Source organism: Scyliorhinus torazame, chromosome 7, assembly GCF_047496885.1.
Source record: "Scyliorhinus torazame isolate Kashiwa2021f chromosome 7, sScyTor2.1, whole genome shotgun sequence".
Classification (NCBI taxonomy): domain Eukaryota; kingdom Metazoa; phylum Chordata; class Chondrichthyes; order Carcharhiniformes; family Scyliorhinidae; genus Scyliorhinus; species Scyliorhinus torazame.
The window spans coordinates 152,260,605-152,277,403 of record NC_092713.1 but is presented as its reverse complement, the minus strand read 5'-3'; the positions used below and the strand labels follow the sequence as shown (position 1 = coordinate 152,277,403).

General features: G+C 51.3%; 1 protein-coding gene across 11 annotated transcripts in view; it reads left to right on the top strand.

Moving 5' to 3' along the window:
• The window catches only part of rasal2 (RAS protein activator like 2), a 757,584-nt gene that overhangs the window by 698,866 nt on the left and 41,919 nt on the right, over positions 1 to 16,799 (top strand). The gene's annotated exons all lie outside the window — the stretch shown is intronic.

Genomic DNA, 16,799 nt, shown 5'->3' with positions numbered 1-16,799 from the left:
CAGCTCTCCCCTCACCACCGCCTTCAGTGCCTCCCATACCATCCCCACTCGGACCTCCCCGTTGTCGTTGGTCTCCAAGTACCTTCAAGTATACTTATACTTATACCTCCAAGTATACTTCCTCGGACCCGCTCGCTCACCTCCTCGTCCGCCAACAGCCCCACCTCCAAGCGCCACAGCGGGCGCTGGTCCCTCTCCTCCCCATCTCCAAGTCCACCCAATGCGGGGTGTGGTCCGAAATGGCTATTGCCGAATACTCGGTATCCTCTACTCTCGCTATCAGCGCCCTACTCAAAATGAAAAAGTCGATTCGAGATTAAGCCTGATGGACATGTGAGAAGAATGAAAATTCCCTAGCCCCCGGCCTTGCAAATCTCCAAGGGTCCACCCCTCCCATTTGGTCCATAAATCCCCTCAGCACTCTAGCCGCCGCCGGCTTCCTACCCGTCCTAGACCTGGAGCGATCCAGTGCAGGATCCAACACCGTGTTAAAGTCTCCCCCCATTATCAGGCCCCCCACTTCCAAGTCTGGGATCCGACCCAACATACGCCGCATAAAACCCGCATCGTCCCAGTTCGGAGCATACACATTGACCAGTACCACCCTCTCTCCCTGCAACTTACCATTTACCATTATGTACCTACCGCCATTATCTGCCACAATGCTCGACGCCTCGAATAACACCTTCTTTCCCACCAAGGTCGCCACCCCTCGATTTTTGGCATCTAGTCCCGAGTGAAACACCTGACCTACCGGCCCTTTCCTCAGTCTTAGCTGGTCTGCCACCTTCAGGTGTGTCTCCTGGAGCATAACCACATCTGCCTTGAGCCCCTTCAGGTGCACGAACACGCAGGCCCGCTTAACCGACCCATTCAGTCCCCTTACATTCCAGGTTATCAGCCGGATCAGGGGGCTACCCGCCCCCCTCCCCCGCCGACTAGCCATGACCACCTCCTCGGCCAGCCACGCGCCCGCACCCCACACCCGGCCCGTTCCCCACAGCGGCATACCCCCGTCTCGACCCACCCCACTCGCTCCAGCTCCTCCTTGATCTCAGCAGCAGCAACTCGATTCCCCCCCACCCACCCCCGGGCTAGGACCCATCCTGGCTGGTTTACTCCCCCCATTGCACTTCCGCAAGTCAGCTGACTCCTGCTGACCCCGGCCACTCCCGCCTCCCCTTCGACTCCTCCCATTGTGTGGCACACCCTCCTCTCCTGCTCCCCATTCACAGGCTCTCCCCCTCCGTTCTAAGCGCGGGAAACAATCCTCGCTTCCCCGCCCCTGTCCCGCCCCCCCAGTCTTTGGCGCGGGGAAAAATCCCGCGCTCTCCACCTACCAGGCCCTGCCACCAACCAAAACAGTGCCCAACCCACCCTAGCCACCCTCCCCAACCCGAAAGAGAAAAACACAGAGAAAAAGAAACCCAAAACAATGCAAAGGCCCCCCCGAACCAAAAATAGGCATAACATATCCACCGCAGTCCCCAATCGCCCATCCCGACCCTCAGTCTGTGTCCAGCTTCTCGGCCTGAACAAAGGCCCACGCCTCCTCCGGAGACTCAAAATAATGGTGCCGGCCCTTGTAGGTAACCCACAGTCGCGCCGGCTGCAACATGCCAAACTTCACCCCCTTCCTGTGCAGCACCGCCTTCGCTCGATTGTACCCGGCACCTCCGCACTCCACTCCTGATATATCCGAACCTCCGCGTTCTCCCACCTGCTGCTCCTCTCCTTCTTGGCCCACCTGAGCACACACTCCCGATCGGCGAACCGATGGAACCGCACCAGCACCGCCCGCGGAGGCTCGTTAGCCTTGGGCCTCCTCGCCAACACTCTGTGGGCCCCTTCCAGCTCCAGGGGCCCCTGGAAGGACCCCGCTCCCATCAGTGAGTTTAACATGGTGACCACATAGGCCCCCACGTCCGGCCCCTCCAGCCCCTCCGGGAGGCCCAGAAACCGCAGATTCTTCCGCCTCGGCCGATTCTCCATCTCCTCGAACCGCTCCTGCCAATTCTTGTGGAGCGCCTCATGCTCCTCCACCTTTACCGCCAGGACTAAGATCTCGTCTTCATTGTCAGAGATCTTTTGTTGAGCCTCTCGGATCGTCACCCCCTGGGCCGTCTGTGTCTCCAGCAGCTTATCAATAGAAGCCTTCATCGGCTCTAGCAGGTCCGTTTTAATCTCTCTGAGGCAGCGCTGGATACCCTCCTGTTGCTCCTCCGCCCACTGCCTCCACACTGCCTGGTCTCCGACCGCCGCCATTTTGTCCTTCTTCCCTCCCTTCTTCTGGTCCACCACCACCTTTTATGTCACCCCCGCTCCTAGTTAAAGCCATATACTGACGGGGAGCTATTATTAACTCCTTCCCACACCGGGAAACGTCGAAAAAGTGTCCTTGGGGGCCCTGAAAAGAGCCCAAAAGTCTGTTTTTGCGGGAGCCGCCGAATGTGCGACTTAGCGCCGCAACCGGAAGTCTCGAGAGGGAATCCTTTTGGCAGTGTTCACTTCACCAATCTGCCCCAAAATGTCTGTGGAAACTCCTGAAAAAGGTCTAAGAGTCCGTTCCAGACGGGAGCTGCCGAATGCGCGACCTACTCCTCCATGGCCGCCACCGGAAGCCTCGTCCCCGCTTCTTCAGTGGCCTTGGTGAGATCTTTTCACAGTTGTTCTCTCTGCTGTTAGAATTCACTTTTGATAAAGGCCCTCAGGTCAGTTTGCAGCTTTAAGCTTGCCCTTCCCCCGCCTGCATGCTGGAAGAGGCCCTGTTTATCCTGTTGCAGCCAAATCTTTTACTGTTTCTGCCGGGTCTGGTAGCCAAAAGACATAACATTCCTGGGGGACACTGTCAGGGGAATGTTGCAGTCTTCTTGCCACACCGGGAAATGTCAAACAAATGCCGTGGGGGCCCTGTAAAAGAGCCCAAAAGTCCGTTCCAAGCGGGAGCTACCGAATATGCGACCTAGCTCTGCATAGCCACACCCGGAAGTTTCGCACTCCTTTGTTGTAGAACATCACCTTCGCCATGTTGAAGCCGCATGCCTTTTACCAGCTTGATTCCAATGTCTTGGTAGATCCGAACTGTGTGTCCGTCCCAGTCAATATTGTGGTTCTTGGCCTCGACTTGTTTCCAAGGTCCTCACCTTTTGCATTTTGTCCCTTGTTTCTCACTGCCATGAGCAGTAACTCTGCTTCCAGCGAGGAGAGCTGCTCCTCGAGCCGTGACAAGGCATGCCCTTCAGCATCTCGCCTTGCTCCTTCACAGCTTTCGACGTCTTACCCAGCTGCTCTCGGATTTGGCCCAATGCCTGCTCAGTGATGGCTTTCAAAGACTCCTTCAATTCCTTTCTTTGCCAACCAAACTGTCTGTCCATCTGCTTCCCGAACTTCTCTATCTCTTGCGCCATCACCACAGCTAGTATGTCTACCGTGATGGGCGCAGCCACCTCCCCCATCTTCTCTCCCTCAGATTCCCTCGCCAGATGAATAGTCTGGGGTTTCTTTCCATTGAGCTTTTTCAATGAAATTTTCGACATAGCTCCATCGACAGAAACTAACTGTTTCGCAGTTTCGCCATCTGGATTGAAACACAAAAATCCCCCGAAAAACAGGCAAAAGAAATCAAAAAACAAGGACCCTGGCGGGAACCACCTTTCGTGCGACTTCTACATGCCGTCGTCAGAAGTCCTGGTTTGATCCATAGTAAAATAGTTTTTAGGGAGCACCTGACCAAGTCCAGGATGAGCCGCTTCTTTGTAGGGATGGAGGACAGGTGTGAGTACTGCCCGAGGTCCACATAACCAGGCGTACATGTTCTGGTCCAGTCCCAAGCTCGTAGATTTCTGGGTCTCCTCCTTCAGCACCATGTTGCAATTCTGAAGATTGAGCTGGACCCCTGTCCTGGCCATATTTGGGGTGTCAGACTCAGTGGAGCTGCAGACAGGTGCGGGGGTTAATGTTCTGGCCTTCACCTCACTGATTGCCCAAAGACGAGTACTGCCGGGGTGGAGGTTGGCATCTCCATATCGTGCTTCGGTGTGGCTGGGAGACCTGATGGAGTTTCCATTACGTGAGAAAGTCAAGTACACCGTCATGGTAGCAGTCGAGGAGTTCTACAGTTTATTGTTTATTTCTTTTTTTTAAATTTCCAATTAAGAGGCAATTTATCATGGCCAATCCACCTATCCTGCACATCATTTTGGGTTGTGGGGGTGAGACCCACGCAGTCAACGGGAGAATGTGCAAACTCCACACAAACAGTGACCCGGGGCCGGTATAGAACCTGGGTCCTCAGTGCCGTGAGGCAGCAGTACTAACCACCGAGCCACCATGCCTATTGTTTATTTCAAGGAATTAACTGTTAGTTGTTAAGGGGGAAGAAGGGAAGGGGGAGGGGTTAGGTTGTGCGAGGGGTTTTATGTGTTGGTTTTTTATGTATGTAATTCTGTTTATGCTTATTATCTTGTATTGTATAAAATTTGAATGAAAAGATCTTTTTAAAAGATATTAAACTAAGGTTCCATCTTCTTTTAAATTCTTTCATGGGCTATGAGCAGCAATTGTTGTCCATTCCTAATTGCCTTTGAGAAGTTGGTGGTGAACTGCCTTCTTGGAACACTGAAGGTATAACCACATTGCTATTTGAAAGGCATTTCTAGGTTTTAGACCCAGTCACAGTGAAGGAATGGTAATATAATTCCAAGTCAGGATGGCGTGTGGGCTGCAGTGGAACTTACAGGTGGTGGTGTTCTCATGCATCTGGTGTCCTTGCCCTTCTCAGTGGTAGAGGTTACAAGTTTGGAAGTTGCCCTGAGATGGAGATAAGATCCCACTACACAATTTAGAAAAGCAGGGGAATTCTACCCAGTATCCCTGCCATTATTTTTCCTTCATCCACCAACATCATTAAAACAGATTATCAGTTTATTTTAACATTGATGACCCTAGAATCTTGATGTTTGTAAATTAGCTGCTGCGTCTCCTATATTGCAAGTCATAATACTTAATTAGTTATGAAGCACATTGTGTGTGACATAATGTAAATGCAAATCCTTTCATTTTTCTTTATGTAGTCCTGACGGTTTGTAGGTTGGTTCTGTGTACTACAATTAGCCCCAGTTAGGCGAGGGAGGTACATCATGAGGATTCCTTTTTGATTGCAATCACCAGGCCTTCAGTTGGGACTTGTGTGTTCGACTATTCCCTGTCTCATTGGTGATGCCTGTTGTTTCAAATGATTTGCCAATGAGGAATTCCCATTTGAGGCAACCAAACACAAGCACAAATCAATGGACGCGACTCTCCCAAAAGGGAACAAAATCCCTCGCAAGCGCATTTAGCCGTGTGTGCCGGGAAACATATGGCAATAAGAGGCCAAACGCGGCCGAGGATGCATATAGCCCCGTTTTGTAGTGGGAAACTCCACTTGCCAGAACTCCCCATTGTAGCGAGAGATCAGTTTGTCATTTTTAAATGGCGTCCTGATCTCCGAGGCCTCCAAAACAATCGCCGACCTCAGCCCCCCCAGCACAAACGTCCCCCCCCCCCGGCATAATATACACACAAGTATATGATGGTGCACAGACAGATATTGACTGACACAAAGGATGACCAATGAACATACAGAACACAGCAGCCAATCACCAGACAGGACACGGCCACTATAAAAACAGAGGGCACTAGTTTTCACGCTGTCTTGGGATGCAGCCTCTGAGACAGTCAGCCTGTGTACAACAACTAGAACATCCACCATGTGGTAGTAAGATGGTCTGGTCAGGTTAGCCTCAGGTCTCCAGGCAACTCAGCATCGTGTCAACCCACAGTTAAAGTATGTTTAATCGTTAAGCGTTTAATAAAATAGAATTACATAGAACATTACAGCGCAGTACAGGCCCTTCGGCCCTCGATGTTGCGCTGACCTGTGAAACCACTCTAAAGCCCATCTACACTATTCCCTTATCGTCCATATGTCTATCCAATGACCATTTAAATGCCCTTAGTGTTGGCGAGTCCACTACTGTTGCAGGCAGGACATTCCACGCCCTTACTACTCTCTGAGTAAAGAACCTACCTCTGACATCTGTCTTATATCTATCTCCCCTCAATTTAAAGCTATGTCCCCTCGTGCTAGACATCACCATCTGAGGAAAAAGGTTCTCACTGTCCACCCAATCCAATCCTCTGATCATCTTGTATGCCACAATTAATTCACCTCTTAACCTTCTTCTATCGAATGAAAACAGCCTCAAGTCCCTCAGCCTTTCCTCATAAGATCTTCCCTCCATACCAGGCAACATTCTGGTAAACCTCCTCTGCACCCTTTCCAATGCTTCCACATCCTTCCTATAATGCGGCGACCAGAATTGCACGCAGTACTCCAAATGCGGCCGCACCAGAGTTTTATACAGCTGCAACATGACCTCATGGCTCCGAAACTCAATCCCTCTACCAATAAAAGCTAACACACCGTACGCCTTCTTAACAACCCTCTCAACCTTGGTGGCAACTTTCAGGGATCTATGTACATGGACACCGAGATCTCTCTGTTCATCCACACTGCCAAGAATCTTACCATTAGCCCAGTACTCTGTCTTCCTGTCATTCCTTCCAAATGAATCACCTCACACTTTTCTGCATTAAACTCCATTTGCCACCTCTCAGCCCAGCGCTGCAGCTTAACTATGTCCTTCTGTAACTTGTAACATCCTTCCGCACTGTCCACAACTCCACCGACTTTAGTGTCATCTGTAAATTTACTCACCCATCCTTCTATGCCCTCCTCCGGGTCATTTATAAAAGTGACAAACAGCAGTGGCCCCAAAACAGATCCTTGTGGTACACCACTAGTAACTGGACTCCAGTCTGAACATTTCCCATCAACTACCACCCTTTGTCTTCTTCCAGCTAGCCAATTTCTGATCCAAACTGCTAAATCACCCTTCTCATGCCTAAAGACTTCTCATGTCCCCTCCTGGCTCTTCTTAGATCTCTCTTTAGGTCCTTCCTAGCTAACTTGTAACTCTCGAGCGCTCTAACTGAACCTTCATGTCTCATCTTTACTTAAGTCTCCTTCTTCCTCTTCACAAGTGTTTCGACTGCTATAGTAAACCACGGTTCCCTCGCTTCCCTCACACTTCCTCCCTGCCTAACAGGTACATATGTATCAAGGACACGCAGTAGCTGTTCCTTGAACAAGCTCCACATTTCCATTGTGCCCATCCCCTGCAGTTTTCCTCTCCATCCGATGCATCCTACGTCTTGCCTCATCGCATCATAATTGCCTTTCCCCCAGATATAACTCTTGCACTGCGGTATATACCTATCCCATTCCATCACTAAAGTAAACGTAATTGAATTGTGTTCACTATCACCAAAGTGCTCACCTACCTCCAAATCTAACACCTGTCCTGGTTCATTACCCAGTACCAAATCCAATATGGCCTCGCCTCTCGTTGGCCTATCTACATACTGTGTCAGGAAACCCTCCTGCACACATTGGACAAAAACGGACCCATCGAAAGTACTCGAACTATAGCGTTTCCAGTCAATATTTGGAAAGTTAAAGTCCCCCATAACAACTACCCTGTTGCTTTCGCTCCTATCCAGAATCATCTTTGCAATCCTTTCCTCTACATCTCTGGAACTTTTCAGAGGCCTATAGAAAACCCCGAACAGGGTGACCTCTCCTTTCCTGTTTCTAACCTCAGCACATACTACCTCAGTAGACGAGTCCTCATCAAACGTCCTTTCTGCCACCGTAATACTGTCCTTGACTAACAATGCCACCCCTCCCCCTCTTTTACCACCTTCCCTGCTCTTACTGAAATATCTAAACCCCGGCACCTGCAACAACCATTCCACTCCCTGCTCTATCCATGTCTCTGAAATGGCCACAACATCGAAGTCCCAGGTACCAACCCATGCCGCAAGTTCACCCACCTTATTCCGGATGTTCCTGGCATTGAAGAAGACACACTTTAAACCACCTTCCTGCCTGCCGGTACACTCCTGCAACTTTGAAACCTTACTCATGACCTCACTACTCTCAACCTCCTGTATACTGGAGCTGCAATTCAGGTTCCCAAGTCCCTGCTGAACTAGTTTAAACCCTCCCGAAGAGCATTCGCAAATTTCCCCCCCCCCAGGATATTGGTACCCCTCTGATCCAGGTGCAGACCATCCCGTTTGTAGAGCTCCCACCGACCCTAGAATGAGCCCCAATTATCCAGAAATCTGAAACCCTCCCTCCTGCACCATCCCTGTAGCCACATGTTCAACTCCTCTCTCGCCCTATTCCTCGTCTTGCTATCACGTGGCACGGGTAACAACCTAGAGATAATAACTCTGTCCTAGATCTAAGTTTCCTCCCTGAATTCCTGCCTTACATCCCTATCCCTTTTCCTACCTATGTCGTTAGTACCTATGTGGACCATGACTTGGGGTTGCTCCCCCTCCCCCTTAAGGACACCGAAAACATGATCCAAGACATCACGCACCCTGGCACGTGGGAGGCAACACACCAACCGCGAGTCTCTCTCGTTCCCACAGAATCTCCTATCTATCCCCCTAACTATGGAGTCTCCAATGACTAATGCTCTACTCCTCTCCCCCTTCCCTTCTGAGCAACAGGGACAGACTCTGTGCCAGAGACCTGTACCCCATGGCTTACCCCTGGTAAGTCCCCCCCCCCCCAACAGTATCCAGAGCGGTATACTTGTTACTAAGGGGAACGACCACAGGGGATCCTTGTACTGACAGCTTCCTTCCAGCCCCTCTCACCGTCACCCTTCTATCTTTATTCTTTGGATTAACTACATTCCTGAAGCTTCTATCTATGACCACCTCTGCCTCCCGAATGATCCGAAGTTCATCCAGCTCCAGCTCCTGTTCCCTAACGCGGTTTCTGAGGAGCTGGAGATGGGTGCACTTCCCACAGATGAAATCAGCAAGGACATTGACGGCGTCCCTCACCTTAAACATTCTGCAGGAGGAACATTGCACTACCTTCCCTGCCATCCCCTCTAGATAAAAAAAGAAAAAGAAAGAAAGAGCTTATCTGTTATTCACTCCCCTTCTCAGCAAGCACTCACTCAGCAACCTCTGCGCCCCGCACGATAACACCTGAGGGAAAATAAAAGAAAAACTACTTATCAGCCAATCCCTTAACTGCAGGCTGTGACGTCACGGTTCAACTTCTTTCGACTTCTACCTGCCCTCGAGCCTTCCTCTTGATCTTTACAGCGGTTGTTTGTTTTTTGGTTAGAGGAGAGGGTAGGGAGGGAAACACTGAAGAAGTGTTTCGGGCTTAAGTGTCACTTGACAACAGCTCCTCCACAAACCACCTTCAAGTTAGGGTGAGCGTGACTTCCGGTTGCGGCGATGGCCAGCTAAGCCGCACGTTTCGGCGGCCCCAGCTCGAACGGACCTTCGGGCTCTTTTAAGAGCCCCAACAGGGAATTTTTTCGGGACGAAACCCGGTGTGCGGTGAGACAACAGGGAGTCCCCCCCAACGAAAAAGAAAAATATCAGCGGCGGCCGCCAGATCGCGAAGAATCCTCAAGGACAGGGGCAGAAGGAAAAAGGAGCAAGATAGCGGCGGAGGGAGCCCAGGCGACATGGGGGCCGGACCAAGACAAATTTTTGAGACGGTGTGTGGAGCTGCTTAAGAAGGAGGTGCTGGCCCCGATGCTACAAGCAATTGAGGGGCTTAAGGAGACACAAAAGACCCAGGAGATGGAGCTCCGCGTGGTGGAGCAGAAGGTGACGGACAACGAGGACAAGATCCTGGGCCTGGCGGTCAAAATGCAGACGCACGAGGCGCTCCACAAAAAGTGCATTGAAAGGATTGAAGTCCTAGAAAACAGATCACGGAGAAAGAACCTTCGGATCCTGGGTCTCCCCGAGGGAGTGGAAGGAGCGGACGGCGGGGCTTACGTGAGCACGATGCTACGCTCGCTAATGGGAGCTGAGGCCCCCTCGGGCCCCTTGGAAGTGGAAGGGGCCCATCGGGTCCCTGCGAGGAGACCAAAGGCGGGAGAACCACCTAGGGCGACGATCGTGCGATTTCATCGCTTCAATGACAGAGAGGTGGTTCTGAGATTGGCCAAAAAGGTTCGAAGTAGTAGATGGGAGAATGCAGTGGTACGGGTGTACCAGGATTGGAGTGCGGAGGTGGCGAGAAGGAGGGCGAGTTTTAATCGGGCCAACGAGGTGCTACACAAGAAGAAGGTGAAGTTCGGGATGTTGCAGCCGGCGCGACTGTGGGTCACACACCAGGAGAGGCATCACTACTTCGAAACGACGGAAGAAGCATGGACCTTCATTAAAAACGAGAAACTGGATCAGAACTGAGGGACTGATGTTGGAGGGGAAACGTCAATGCTGATGTATATAGAGATGTAAATTGGGGAGGGGGGACACTGAGAAATGTGGGCGCCGGTGGGGGGGAAGAAGAGACATAGGCGGGGGGATGGGGAATGGGAGTGGGGCGGCAGAGGGAGCTGCGCCACGAGGGGCGGGACGGCTCTAGAGAACACGGGGCTTATTGTTCTTGTTCCAGCGCCAGAAAGATGGTGGCGGGAAGATAGGCGCAAGGTAGATGGGAGTTCCCCACACGGGGGGCGTCAAGGAGAGAGCGGGAGAAGCCGGGGTCAGTTGAAGTCAGCTGACGTTCGGAAGCAATATGGGGGGAGTAATCATGCTAGATGGGGATCTAGCCGGGGGCGGGGGGATAACTGGGTTACTGCTGCAGAGATCGAAGAGGAACTGGTAAAAGAAAAGGTGGTCAGGGCGGGAATGCGCCGCCTGGGGAACGGGTGGGTGCGCGGAACCGGGACGTGGGACTGGCCTAGAGAGGGTGATAGCTAGTCGACAGGGGAGGGGGGCAGGCAGCCCCCCAGTTCGGCTGATCACGTGGAACGTGAGAGGCCTAAATGGGCCGATTAAAAGGGCCCGAGTGTTCGCGCACTTGAAAGAACTGAGGGCAGACGTGGCCATGCTTCAGGAGACGCACCTGAAGGTGGCGGACCAAGTTAGGTTAAGGAAAGGATGGGCGGGACAGGTGTTCCACTCAGGGCTGGATGCAAAGAACAGAGGGGTGGCCATACTGGTGGGGAAACGGGTGTCATTTGAAGCTAGGAACATTGTAGCAGACAGCGGAGGCAGATATGTGATGGTGAGTGGCAGACTGCAGGGAATGGAGGTCGTGTTGGTTAACGTATATGCCCCGAATTGGGATGACGCGGGATTTATGAAGCGGATGCTGGGACGTATCCCGGACCTGGAGGTAGGAAACCTGATAATGGGGGGGGGAACTTCAACACCGTGTTGGACCCAGGGTTAGATAGATCTAGATCTAGGAACGGAAGAAGGCCGGCAGCGGCCAAGGTGCTTAGGGGGTTTATGGACCAAATGGGGGGAGTGGATCCGTGGCGATTTGTTAGGCCGATGGCCAAAGAGTTCTCCTTCTTCTCCCATGTTCACAAGGTGTACTCCCGGATAGATTTCTTTGTTTTGGGAAGGTCACTGATCTCGAGGGTGGAAGGAACTGAGTACTCAGCCATAGTTGTTTCAGATCATGCCCCACACTGGGTGGACCTGGAACTAGGAGAGGAGAGGGAACAGCGTTCACTCTGGCGACTGGATGTGGGATTACTGGCGGATGAGGGAGTCTGCGGAAGGGTGCGGGGATGTATCGAAAGGTACCTGGAGGCCAATGACGACGGGGAGGTCCGAGTGGGAGTAGTATGGGAAGCACTAAAGGCGGTGGTCAGAGGAGAGCTGATCTCCATCAGGGCCCACAAGGGGAAAATAGAGGCCAAGGAAAGGGAAAGACTACTGGGGGAGATTTTGAGGGTAGATAAAAAATATGCGGAGGCCCCGGATGAAGGACTATACAGGGAGAGGCGACGACTCCAGACGGAGTTCGACCTGTTGACCACAAGGAGGGCGGAGGCACAGTGGAGGAAGGCACAGGGGATGAGATATGAATATGGGGAAAAGGCGAGTCGCCTGTTGGCCCATCAGCTGCGAAAGAGGACAGCGGCGAGGGAGATAGGGGGAATTAGGGATGAAATGGGAGCTACGGTGCGGAGAGCAGGGAAGATAAACGAGGTGTTTAAGACCTTTTACGAGAGACTATATAGGTCCCAATCCCCGGAGGGAAAAGAGGAGATGCGGCAGTTTTTGGACCAATTAAGGTTCCCGAGGGTGGAGGAGCAGGAGGTGGAAGGCCTGGGTGCGCCGATTGGGGTGGACGAGGTTACCAAGGGGCTGGGGAACATGCAGGCAGGGAAGGCCCCGGGACCAGATGGGTTCCCGGTGGAATTCTACAGAAAATATGTGGACTTGTTGGCCCCGCTGCTGGAAAGGACCTTTAACGAGGCCAGAGAAGGGGGCACCCTACCCCCGACAATGTCGGAGGCGACGATATCGCTAATCTTGAAGCGGGATAAAGATCCGCTGCAGTGCGGGTCCTATAGGCCTATCTCACTGCTAAATGTGGACGCCAAGTTGCTAGCAAAGGTGCTGGCAACGAGGATAGAGGATTGTGTGCCGGGGGTGGTGCACGAAGACCAGACAGGGTTCGTAAAGGGGAAACAACTAAATGTCAACGTGCGACGGCTATTAGGGGTGATAATGATGCCCCCAGCAGAGGGGGAGGCAGAGATAGTGGCGGCAATGGATGCAGAGAAGGCATTTGATAGGGTGGAGTGGGAGTATCTATGGGAGTTGCTGAGGAGGTTCAGGTTCGGGGACGGGTTTGTCAGCTGGGTTAAACTCCTCTATGGGGCCCCAACGGCAAGTGTGGTCACAGGTCGGCAAAGATCGGAGTATTTTCGACTACACAGAGGAACAAGACAGGGATGCCCGTTGTCCCCATTACTGTTCGCGCTGGCAATTGAACCACTGGCCATAGCGCTGAGAGACTCCAGAAAATGGAGAGGGGTGATTAGAGGGGGAGAGGAACACCGAGTGTCACTCTACGCGGATGACCTACTGCTGTATGTGACGGACCCAGTGGGGGGGATGACAGAGGTCATGCAGATATTGAGGGAGTTTGGAGATTTCTCGGGATATAGGCTTAACATGGGAAAGAGTGAGCTTTTTGTGATACACCCTGGGGACCAGAGTAGAGGGATAGATGGCCTACCGCTAAGAGTGGAAAGAAACTTCCGATACCTGGGGATTTAGATAGCCAGGAGCTGGGGAACCTTACACAGACTCAATCTGACACGGCTGGTGGAACAAATGGAAGAGGATTTCAAAAGGTGGGACATGCAGCCGCTGTCACTGGCGGGCAGAGTGCAGGCAATTAAGATGATGGTCCTCCCGAGGTTCCTATTTGTGTTCCAATGTCTCCCTATACTGATCACTAAGGCCTTCTTTAAAAAAATAGATAGGAGCATCACGAGCTTCGTGTGGGCAGGGAAGGCCCCGAGGGTAAGGAGGGGGTTCCTACAACGTAGCAGAGACAGAGGGGGACTGGCGTTGCCGAATTTGGGCGACTACTACTGGGCCGCCAACGTGGCGATGATTCGTAAATGGATGATAGAGGGAGAGGGAGCGGCGTGGAAAAGGTTGGAGATGAAGTCCTGCAAAGGGACGAGTTTAAAAGCGCTGGTGACGGCGCCACTACCGCTCTCCCCAAAAAAATTTACCACGAACCCAGTGGTGGCGGCAACATTAAGTATCTGGGGGCAATGGAGGCGACAGAGGGGTGTGCTGGGAGCCTCGGTGTGGTCCCTGATCAGGAACAACCATAGGTTTGCCCCAGGGAGGCTGGACGGAGGATTCCAGAGCTGGCACTGGGTAGGAATCAGGAGAGTGGGAGATTTATTTATAGACGGGACGTTTGCGAGCTTGGGAGCGCTTGAGGAAAAGTATGAGCTGCCCCGGGGAAATTTCTTTAGATATATGCAGGTGAGAGCGTTCACGAAACAACTGGTGAGGGAATTTCCGCTGCTCCCGACACAAGGGATCCAGGACAGGGTGCTTTCGGGGGTGTGGGTCGGGGAGGGCAAAGTGTCAGAGATATACCGGGAGATGAGAGAAGAGGGGGAGGAGTTGGTGGCGAACTGAAGGGAAAATGGGAAGAAGAGCTTGGGGAGGAGATTGAGGAGGGTTTGTGGGCTGATGCCCTAAGCAGGGTAAATTCCTCTTCCTCGTGTGCCAGGCTTAGCCTGATCCAATTTAAGGTGCTGCATAGAGCACACATAACGGGAGCAAGGTTGAGCAGGTTCTTCGGAGTGGAGGACAAGTGTGGGAGGTGCGGGGGAAGCCCGGCGAACCACACACATATGTTTTGGTTGTGTCCGGCACTGGAGGGGTATTGGAGGGGAGTGACGGGAGTGATCTCGAAGGTGGTGAAGGTCCGGGTCAAGCCAGGCTGGGGGTTAGCTATATTTGGAGTAGCGGATGAGCCGGGAGTGCAGGAGGCGAAAGAGGCCGATGTCGTGGCCTTTGCGTCCCTAGTAGCCCGGCGTAGGATTTTACTCATGTGGAAGGAAGCGAAACCCTCTGGACTGGAGGCCTGGATAAACGATATGGCGGGGTTCATAAAACTAGAGCAGATGAAGTTTGCGCTGAGAGGATCGGCTCAAGGGTTCACCAGACGGTGGCAACCGTTCCTCGACTACCTAGCGGAATGTTAGAGGGAAGATAGATGGCCAGCAGCACCAACCCAGGGGGAGGGTGGGGGCGGAGGGGGGGGGTGGAGTTGTGTTTGAAAACTCTAACAAAATATATATTTTTTAAAAAAACAAAGGATGACCAATGAACATACAGAACATAGCAGCCAATCACCAGACAGGACACGGCCACTATAAAGCCAGAGGGCACTAGTTTTCCCGCTCTCTTGGGATGCAGCCTCTGAGACAGTCCGAGCCTGTGAGCGACAACTAGAACATCCACCATGTGGTAGTAAGATAGTCTGGTCAGGTTAGCCTCAGGTCTCCAGTCATCTCAGCATAGTGTCAACCCACAGTTAAAGTATGTTTAATCGTTAAGAGTTTAATAAAATAGAGTTGCATTTCTTCAAGTGTTGGAAGCTTGTCTCTCTCTGCTACAGTAATCGCAGACCCAGCTTACCCAACACATCACCCCCCCTCACGACACCCATGCCGAGCAACCAAATAGCACTGCACCAAAGTGGAAGTTACATAGGAATTAGAGCAGAAGTCCGCAATTCCGCCCTTCGAGCCTGCTCTGCCATTCAATCAGATCATGGTGGATCTCTGCCTGGTCTCAGATCCACCTCCCTACCTGTTCCCAATATCCTTTTCACCCATTCTTTATCAGAAATGTATCTTATCTCCTTCTTGAAACCATTTAATAACTCCGATTCCACTGCACTATGGGACAGCAAGTTCCACAAATTCGTCACTCTCAGCGAGAAGTAGTTCCTTTTCATTTCAATTCTTAATCTACTGCCCCTCAGCCTATATTTATTTATTTATTTTTTTAGTTTAGATTACCCAATTCATTTTTTCCAATTACGGGACAATTTAGTGTGACCAATCCACCTACCCTGCACATCTTTGGGTTGTGGGGGCGAAACCCACGCAAACACGGGGAGAATGTGCAAGCTCCATACGGGCAGTGACCCAGAGCCGGAATCGAACCTGTGACCTCAGCGCCATGAGGCAGCAATGCTAACCAGTGCGCCACTGTGCTGCCCAGCCTATACTTATGACCTTTCATCCGAAATGTTAAGGTCAATATGTTGTTGAGCTGGGAATAGCCATCATAGCCAAGCTCAGTCTTGACATCGCCTGCCATCCACATATGCACAGTTTCCAGCAGGACAGTGTTCAGGCTCATAATAGTTCATTTCACTACTCTCGATGCACCAATATATGGCACCCTAGTCATGTAACCCTCTACTTTATCCTTTTACAGTGCATTTTTCTATATTGTGCTCTTCTATTTTGTGTACTTTATATTGTGCACCAATTACCAGAATATATCATTGCATAATTCAGTCTCTTAATTGTGTTATCTATGTTACCCATCTCACTGCAGCTTCAATCAGCCTCTCTGACGATATCGTCTTTTCATGAAGAATTAAAAAGAAGTTCCCTGGCATAGTCTGCTCACATTTACAAATGCCACTGCTGTTACTGATCTTTTATTTCCTGCATTAAGCACACGTGGGCACACTTGTATGGTCAAATCAGCAAATTACCCAGATGCTCTGACTCTCCATCTCATCTTTTCTCCGAGTTGCTTTCCACTGAACAACACTGCAACGTGCTCTGTTCTCTTAATAAAAAGTAGTTTTTTTTTAAAAATCCTATTAAGGCCAAAGGACTGGAACTGCTTTCCATCATAGAAATTTGAGGCTTTGAGCACACTGCTTTAAGTGAAATATTTTCCTCCTCTTTGCAGAGATAAAGTTAATGGAAATTTGGCAATTTAATCCTCCTAAACCACTCCTGTGATTTCTGAGAGAAATAATTCAGTGTTGTAATTCGAGTGGATTAACTTCAAATTCCTCTAGTGACTCCCTGTTTTAGAACTTCTGAACCTTTGGAGGTGTGCCGGAGTGTTTATTTTGGAGCCTCAGAAAATTTACACAAACCTAATGCGTGTAAACGCTGGTTAAGAGTGAATAACCTGGAGCTTTATCTCATCAGTTGAATTCCTCCATCACGGAGAGCAAGCAGATTGTTGAGGTGCATTGAGCCTCCACCTGGGCTCGGTGGTGGGAGGTGGGTGCAAGCCAGAAAAGCTAGCAGAACAAATGCCCGGTTTTATCCTTCCATGTTTTACTGAATGGAATCTCACATTAACTGAGAAAT